The sequence below is a fragment of the Dendropsophus ebraccatus genome, chromosome 2 (assembly GCF_027789765.1).
Source record: "Dendropsophus ebraccatus isolate aDenEbr1 chromosome 2, aDenEbr1.pat, whole genome shotgun sequence".
Taxonomy (NCBI): domain Eukaryota; kingdom Metazoa; phylum Chordata; class Amphibia; order Anura; family Hylidae; genus Dendropsophus; species Dendropsophus ebraccatus.
The window spans coordinates 92,370,013-92,379,637 of record NC_091455.1 but is presented as its reverse complement, the minus strand read 5'-3'; the positions used below and the strand labels follow the sequence as shown (position 1 = coordinate 92,379,637).

General features: G+C 45.6%; 1 pseudogene; it reads right to left on the bottom strand.

Annotated features, from left to right (window-relative positions):
* Positions 1-933: 933 nt before the first annotated feature.
* LOC138785020 (U2 spliceosomal RNA) lies at positions 934-1,070 on the bottom strand (annotated as a pseudogene).
* Positions 1,071-9,625: the final 8,555 nt, after the last annotated feature.

The window sequence follows — 9,625 nt, the reverse complement described above, 5'->3', positions numbered from 1 at the left end:
GCCATTGCATCATCACACCATTAGGCATATACAGAGGAATATACATGAGAAGTACCATCCTTGAACACTAGGAGGCGACATGATACCCTTTAGACACTGATACCTGAATACACATGCAATAAATGACTGAAATGGCAGACCTAAATACTAAGAAGGGGGACACAATACACGCAGTTTGCAGTGGACCATAGCTTTCCAGAACAGAACTGGTTACAATAAAAGTGTGAGCATAAGAAGGGCTGTTCTGGGACACTGCAAGTGTTAAACAGAATAGTCGAACTGTTCATGTTCAGCAACGTTCTCTGAACCAGAAAGCTCAGCATTTGTCTCCCAGCAGCTGCAGAAGTTGGATGCTGCTGTAGGGAGTCCTAGAAAATGTGGATACAGCCTATGGCATGTTTTCCTGGCAACCTTCAGGGCGGCATCTAACTTCTCCAGCCACTAAGAGTCAAATGCCGAGTAGTCGGGTTTGGAGAACGCTGCCAAAGCTGAACAGTTCAGCAAGCCCACTCACCACAACTCCTGAGTACTGCTTGCACCTCAGACCTTCTGCAATTTTCTGTCCCTTCCACTGTTCCTGTTTCAGTACATTTAATTTTAATGTACAGAAATAACTGATCAATCACATTTTTGTGTATATCGAAAAAATAAAAATAAAAAAAATCAACAAGCAGCTGGGGACTGTGGCTGACCACCATGGACTGATTTTGTAGGTTGGCTAGTCTATAACATTTGATAGTGAAGAAATTAATTTTATTATATATCACTTCAGTCTATGTAATACAACTAATACTTTGTAATAATAAAAACTATTGCTGCTGCTTTCACTTAAAAAAATACCGTATGATATGCACATATCTGCATTAACTTGTACTGGCTAGCATGCATGTTTTCATCATTAGTTTATAGACCATGTAGGATGAATGTTGTCAAAAGAAGTCAGACAGTGACACCTGGAAGTCATTAGTGGAAATGCAACTGCTATGAAAGCACTGCAGGTTGCTTACTAGCTTATTAAATTCATAAGAACAGATACCTCACTGGATCTTAGCCAAAAGGCAAAAAGCATTGACTGGCTTATTAATAATGTTTAAAGAGAACCAATCACAGAAGAAATTAAAATTTTTTTTATTTTCTAATTCAATGTAATTATTTATTTAATTACATTTGTAAATACTTTTATTTATTTTTTCGGCCGCGTTTTTGTTTTATTAACTTTTCAATTCACTGTCTCGCGCCGGCTCTTTTGAAAAGAGCCGGCTCGAGACAGGAAGCTCCCGTCATCCACAGCGGCAGCAAGGCCGGCCGCCGCCATCTTGATTACGTCATTTGCGTTCCAGTGGTGGAAGGCAAGTAACGTAATCAAGATGGCGGCGGCCGGGCCGAACAAGAGGAACAGGTATAGTATAAGATACAGACTGCAACAGCAGTCTGTATCTTCATTTTGTCTATTTATGAAGATACAGACTGCCTTTGCAGTCTGTATCTTATACTTTACCTGATCCTCTTGTCCGTTGCAGTCTGATGCCGGGCGCCGCCATCTTGAATACGTCACTTGCGTTCCAGCGGTGGAACGCAAGCGACGTAATCAAGATGGCGGTGCCGGCCTTGCTGCAGCAAACAAGAGGAACAGGTAAAGTATAAGATACAGACTGCAAAGGCAGTCTGTATCTTCATAAATAGACTGCCTTTACAGTCTGTAGCTTATACTTTACCTGATGCTCTTGTTCGGTGCTGGAAGGCCGGGCGACGCCATCTTGAATACGTCACTTGCGTTCCAGCGGTGAAACGCAAAGTGACGTCATCAAGATGGCGGCGCCCGGCCTTCGTTCAGCTATCAAGAGAATTGGGTAAAGGGATAAGATACAGACTGCACAGGCAGTCTGTATCTTCATAGATAGACTTAGGGAGAGATTTCCTTTGATAATAGGGACAGTGATTTTTAGGTGATTGGTCCTCTTTAAAGAACATACTTATCATATCATCATACAATAAATAAATAAAGCTTTCATGAAAAACATAAAAAATGAGTACAGAAGTAAAGTCTCTTTTTACGTTTGTTTATTTTTTTTCCCATAGTTATGTCTATTGACATACACATTTAAACATTTAACCCCTTAAGGACAGAGCCTGAAATGGCCTTAAAGGGAACCTGTCACCCCCCGTGCCGGGGTGACAGGCTCCCGACCCCCCGTTAGAGCCCCCTATACTTACCTAATCCCGCCGGGTCCCGCTTCTGGAGGTGGTCGGGTGATGAAGATCTCAGCCGCTGCAGCCCAGAGCGCGCGCTGAGAGATGAGTCCAACGCTCATAGAGAATGACGGAGCGCTGGACTCTCCTGTCATTCTCTATGGGTGTTGGAGTCATCTCTCCCTTTAATGACAGAAACAAATTTTATGAATATGACCAGTTTCACTTTATTCATTAATAACTTCGGGATGCTTTTACCTATCCGGCTGATTCTGAGATTGTTTTCTCGTGACATATTGTACTTTACATCTCTGGTAAATTGGAGTCGATACTCATAACGAATCTTTATGAGAAAACCCCAAATAATGTGAAAAAATGTGAAAAAATGCATTTTTCCAACTTTGAAACTTTTTTGCTTATACAGAAAGTGGTTATACCACATAAATTATATATTAAATAGCATTAGCAACATGTCTACTTTATTATGGCAGCATTTATTAAACGATCTTTCATTTTTTTTAGACAATAGGAAGCTTAAAACATTAGCAGCAAATTTCCAAATTTTCAGTAAAATTTCAAAATCAGATATTTTTAGGGACCTGTTCAGGTTTAAAGTGTATTTGAGGGGCCTGTATGTTAGAAAGCCCCACAAAGCACCCCATTTCAGAAACTGCTCCCCCCACACTCTGAAAAAGCATATCCAGAAAGTGTTTTAACCCTTTAGGGGAGTCACAGAAATAAAAGCCACGTGTGTAAGAAATTAGAAAATTTTAATTTTCTGTGCAGAGATTTTATTGTAAACCAATATTTTTCATAATTATAAACCTATTACCAGAGAAATGCACCCCAATAATTATTGCCCCGTTTCTGCAGTTTATAGAAATACCCCATATGTGGCCCTATTGCGCTATTTGACGCAACCACAAGCCTCAGATACAAAGGAGAGCCTAGTGAATTTCAATGCCTCCGTTATATTTGGTCATTTTTGACTGTACCACTTCAGGTTGGCAGAGGCTCTGGGGTGCCAAAACCTAAAAAACACGCCTAAAGGGACACCATTTAGAAAACTACACCCCTCAAGGAATGTAACAAGGGGTGCGGTGAGCATTTGGACCCCACAGGTGCTTCACAGATTTTCCGAACAATATGGCGTGAAAAAAGAAAAATTTATTTTTTACACTAAAACGTTGTTCTAGCCTTCAATTTTTCATTTTCTTAAAGGGATAAGAGGAAAAAAAAGACACAAAATGTGTAGCGCAGTTTCTCCCGAGTACGGAAATACCCCACATGTGGCGATAAAGTGCCAAGGGGGCGCAGGACGAGCCTCCAAAGGGAAGGAGCGCCAATTGGCTTTTGGCAGCTGAATTTCACTGGAAAGGATTTCCAGGGCCATGTCGCATTTACAGAGCCCTCGTGCTGCCAAGACACTGGAAACCCCCCACAAGTGACCCCATTCTGGAAACTACACCCCTCAAGGAATCTAACAAGGGGTGCAGTGAGCATATGGACCCCACTGGTGACGGGCACAAATGTGGAACAATGTGACGTGAAAGGGAAAATTTACATTTTTTCACTTTCATGGCACAAATGTGCCCGACATCAAGGGGTCCATATCCTCACTGCACCCCTTGTTAGATTCCCTGAGGGGTGCAGTTTCCAGAATGGGGTCACTTGTGGGGGGATTCCAGTGTTTTGGCAGCACGAGGGCTCTGTAAATGCGACATGGCGTTCATCATCCCTTCTAGCCAAATCCAACCTCCAAAATCCAAATGGCGCTCCTTCCCTTCGGAGGCTTGCCCTGCGCCCACATGGCGCTTTATGTCCACATGTGGGGTATTTACGGACTCGGGGGAAATTTCTCTACACATTTTGTTTTTTTTCCCCTCTTTTAACCCCTTGTGAAAATGATAAATTCAAGGCTAAACCAACATTATAGTGTAAAAAATGTAATATTTAATTTTCACGCCACATTGTTCCACATTTGTGCCCGTCACCAGTGGGGTCCATATGCTCACTACACCCCTTGTTACATTTCCTGAGGGGTGTAGTTTCCAGAATGGGGTCACTTGTGGGGGGTTTACACTGTCTTGGCAACACAGGGGCCTTTTGAATGCAACATGGCCCCTCGAAATCCATTCCATCCAAATCCAGCCTTCAAAAACTAAATGGCGCTCCTTCCCTTCGGAGGCTTACCCTGCACCCGCATGGCGCTCTATGTCCACATGTTGGGTATTTCCGTACTCAGGGGAAATTGCGCTACACATTTAGTGTTTTTTTTCTCTTTTAACCCCTTGTGAAAATGAAAAAATCATGACAAGATTAATGACTTAGAGTAAAAATTTTACAAAAATTACACTAAATGTTGGTCTAGCCTTGATTTTTTCCATTTCCACAAGGGGTTAAAAAAGAAAATGAACACAAAACGTGTAGGGTAGTTTCCCCTGAGTACGAAAATACCCCACATGTGGGCATAATGTGCCATATGGGCACAGGGCAAGCCACCAAAGGGACAGAGCGCCATTTAGAGGCTGGAATGGAGGATGGAGGCCATGTCGCATTTACAAAGCTCCTGTGCTGCCAGGACAGTAGAAACCCCCCACAATTGACCCCATTCTGGAAACTACACCCCATAAGGAATCTAACAAGGGGTACAGTGAGCATATGGACCCCACTGGTGACGGGCACTAACGTTGAACATGTGCCGAGAAAATAAAAAATAATTTTTTTTTCATTTTCACATCCCAAATGTGGCCGTCACCAGGGGGCCATATCCCCGCTGCCCCCCTTGTTAGATTCCTTATGGGGTGCAGTTTCCAGAATGGGGTCACTTGTGGGGGGTTTTTACTGTCCTGGCCGCACAGAGGCTTTGTAATTGCATCATGGCATCCTCTAATGGGAATGGCGGCCATACCTATTTAGCTGGGGAAGAGGGACAATTCTAATTTATTTGGGGGTATTAGGCCAATTATTAGTTTATAAGGTTGAAAAGGACAGGTGTCCATCAAACTCAATCTGTGTTGATCCAGAGGAAGGCAAAAAAAAACCCTCGTAAGGCAGACGACAGTAGCCTCATCACAGGGAAAAAATTCCTTCCCAACTCCATATTGGCGATCAGAATAATCCCAGTCTCAACGTGTCCCCTGAAATAGGAATAAGGGACAGAATTTAGATAATGTAGAACTCCAATGACGTGTGGTACGCCTTGGAGCGATCCAGTATGCAGAGGCCGGGGTGATCAGGACAGGCGTCACACTGGAAAATGGTGTCCTTCCTGATCCCCCTGTTACACCACACTCTGCACTTTTTCTGGGGTCTCCCTTTCTCCAGTGTGGGGGACGTCACCTGGAGAATGTTGTCCTGGTGCGATACGGGGTCCGCTCTATGGCTGCTAAATATTAGGGCTCTGATATGTTCGGATCGTGCCGCAAGCTACAGGGCAGCGAGGGACCGGAAGAGGGGGTGCTGGTATAAAAGTTATCCCTGTACAGGTGGTAACCTTTATCCAGCAGTGGGAAGATCAGTTCCCGGACGATCTTCCCACTTGTTCCGAGGATGGGGGGGGGGCATCTGGGGGCTGGATTCGGGTGTCCCTTCCTTCATACACTCTAAGGGTACGTGCACACTGCGGAATCGCGACAGATAACCCTTCGTGCATTCCGCAGTTGGCACCCGCTGGCGGAGTGATGCAGGCACACGTCTCCACACGTGTAATAGACTCCATTCTATGCACAGGCGGATTCCGCTCTCCGTCCAACCTATTCATTCTTTGGATGGACGATGGAATCCGCCCATGCATAGAATGGAGTCTATGACACGGGTGGAGACGCGCGCCCGCATCAGTCCGCCGGCGGGTGCCAGCTGCGGAATGCACAAAGGGTTATCCTTCGCCATTCTGCAGTGTGCACGTACCCTAAATCTGTAAGTGTACCCTGAGGTACTTTCACAGAGTTTGGAGAATTTCACGCCATACCGTCATCTCTTATTGGGACAGTACTGGCGGAAAAGACGTGTCTGGGGGGCAGCGCACGCTACGCTACCCCCAGACACGTCACTGGATGATGAGGATGATGAGGATGAATGGAGGAAAGAAGGATCCCCCCCATTCATCCTCACTGGCTGTTTCGGCGTTGGAGGCAATAATAACGTATCCCTCTGACGCCGAAAACACCCTGGGGGCCATCTTTATACGGGGATTGGTATATGGGGTATGTAGTGGTGTAGTGTCAAACTTTATTCAATGTAGTGTGGTGTAATGTAGTGTTTTTTACGTGTTTTTTTTTTTTTTTACAGTAAGTATAAAAAAAACCTACGCCAACAAAGGCGTTGCTGATAAATGCCGCACTTATGTGCGGCACTTATCAGCAGACCGTGGCAGTAGGATATAGAAAAAAAACACCCTACGCCAAAAAGGAGGAGTTGCTGATTAGCAGCGCACTTTCGTGCGATGCTGATTAACACTCAGCGGCGATAGGGTGCGGAAAATAGAAAAAAAAAAATTTGGAAAAAAAACCAAAAAACTTTTTCTACATTCTGAACATCACTGTAGCTGCTGATAAGTGTATTACACATATCAGCAGCTAGGGGGCAGCAGAGCGCAAAATCCGGAAAAAGAAGAGGCTGGAGCCGAAAATAGCTGAAAAAAGACGATGGGGACCGCCGGAAAGAGCCGAAGACCGAATGAGAAGACGGAGGACGCCGTGAACCCGGAAGACGCCGATCAGGACCCCAGGACAGGTGAGTAATGTACAAATACCTGCTCTGGACCCCTCAGCTACCTAGCTGAGGGGTCCAGAGCAGGTATTTACTAATTTGGGGGACTCTGATCGCCGTGCCACCTGCCCAATCGCCGTGAATGGCCGGCCGGTACCGGCCGGTACCGGCCGGCTGTTCACGGCGATCGGGCCGGTGGCACCGTGACCACCATTACTTTTTACAGTAATGGCGGTCGGTGCCGTCCTCGGACAGCACCGACCGCCATTGATCAGCCAATAGCGAATTGATCAGCCAATAGCGGCGATCGTAAGCACGGGGGGTGTTAACCACCCCCCGTGCCGAGAAGCTAAGATGGCCTGCTATGATTTATAGCAGGCCATCTTCCCCCATCGCTGTGTGCGAACACGCAGCGATCGGGGAAACATCGGGCGTAAATTTACGCCCTGATGCGCTAAGTACCAGGGCGCGAGGGCGTAAATTTACGCCCGATGTCGTTAAGGGGTTAAACAATTGACCCTTTAGTATATATTGTATATTGTAATATGTGAATAAAGACGACAATCTACAAAATACAACCCGATTCCTAAAATGTGGGAGGCCATGTAAAATGTAAATAAAAACACAATGCAATGATTTGCAGATCTCATAGATATGTTGATGATAGCTTTGCATCTTAAAAAGTTTGGAACACGGCCATGTCCCATGTACCATTGTGTAGTATTCCCTCTTCTCTGTAAATACTCTGAAAATGTCTAGGAAGTGAGGAGACAAATTGCTGGAGTCCTGGATGAGGACTGTTTGTCCGCACTTCTTTAGCTGTTTTTAAGCTGTTTTAGCATATTTTATCCCTAATCTGTTGGTGCAGGTCAGGGATGGCCTGCCTAAAAAATTTTTGGTGGCTGCCAGTCACATACTGTGGGACAGCCGCACCATCAGTGACATGAACTAGAAGGGCATAACAACAGTCACATATTACATGAGGCAAAGGCTGTCCTTGAGAGATATTAACTATAAAAAAAGTGTGGTGGCTCGACCAATCATGTACTAAGGTGTTTCTGGTGACGCCACTTCTGTGGTGGTGGGTCGATTCTGTTGTACAGCTCAGCCAGTGATGTAAGTGTCGTGATGCCAGTGCTAGTCCAGCACACAGGAGTGATGTTGGTACCTTCTAGTGTTGTGGCTGGCTGTACTCCCCAAAATGGTCGGTGACCTGCTGGGCTGTGATGGGTTCCCTGGGCTCTTGTCACGGTAGTCATGAGTGCCACGGTAGTCATGAGACCCAATCGGACTATCACTACCACCACCTATCGAAAGGGGAAAATTAACCCAAGGTGTGCGGTGCTGTGTGTATAGGTGCTGGTGCTGAGAAAAGATGACTCCTATTGATGAAAAATAAAACAGCAGGTGACACTGGGGGGTGCAGGGTTGTGAAAAATGAGTGCCACGGGTGAGGAGGAGGAGGAGGGGGGGGTGCCGCGGGTGATCGCAGGGGGGGTTGCCGCGGGTGAGCGCTGTCAGTGTGAGAGCAGTCAGGGGGAACAATGCAGGTGAGCGCTGGGGGGCACAGAGTGCTCCGGGGCTGGGGGGGGCACACGGTATGGGTGACGGGGGTGGCTGCTGTTAAAGAGGGAGACAGTGACAGCTGCACTGATCACTGTCTCCCTCTCTAACATCAGCCATCCCCGTCAGTGTCCTCCTTCTCTTCAGATTGGCTGGGTTAGAAGTACTAACCCGGCCCATTGAAGAGAGGGAGGACACGTGATGCCGTCTCGGAGGGTGCGGGCCAGGAGCAGGGAGTGGAGACGGGTTGGACTTAGATTTGATGATTATATCTGTTTGGTGGGGGTGAATGCATCTGGATAACAGCAAAACTGTGCAGAATTCGTAATAAATTGATATTGGAAAGATGGAAAGCTACGGGTGGGCAATGTATTAATGCAAAAATAATTTTGGGGGAATACCCCTTTAATGATCTCATACATGGTCAGGCACTGACTTTACCCACTGACTTACTAGAGGTCATTATCCAAGTGGTCTCTTTTGTTTAGAAAACCTATCCTATCTTGCATTACATCGACAACCTATTGGTTTGAATGGGAACTGTGGTGTTGCTTATCACAGGAACTTCACAACACATACATTGATAAAGTATTGATAAGGAAATAATCATAAGACAGACAGCAAACTACCCACACTGCAAAATACAGCTACACATATGTGTCTACTGCTGCAGAAAATATAGAGAAGCTATTAAAGCAAATATATCAGCAAATGTGCTGATAGAAGTTTTTTATTTTTATTGATTGGTACCGCCGTGCTGATCATTTCAAGATCCGCCACCCTGTTCTCCTCTTATCGCTTTTGCTTCTCATTCTAGGCTTGGTTTTACTTCTGGAAGTTCTGGAAGGTTATTCTGTGGCCGTCACAGTCACCTGACTTGTACCCCATAGAAATTCTTTGGTGTAGTTTAAAGAGGGCAGTTGCAGTGTGCAAACTTAAGAATTTTGGTGTTAGCACTGGATGGTTGCAAGGGCTGTAAGACAGATAAACAAAGACAGTGAGCACTGGCTGTTCCTGCCCACTGTCCCTGCCTATTTGCCACGGACAGCCCTAGGCGGCTGCGGACAACCACGAAGGCAGTCCCTGCTCTGTAACAAGTGAAAACACAAAACAAGGACATACAAACAAACACAATAATTTAGGGTCAACAGTCCAGGTCAGC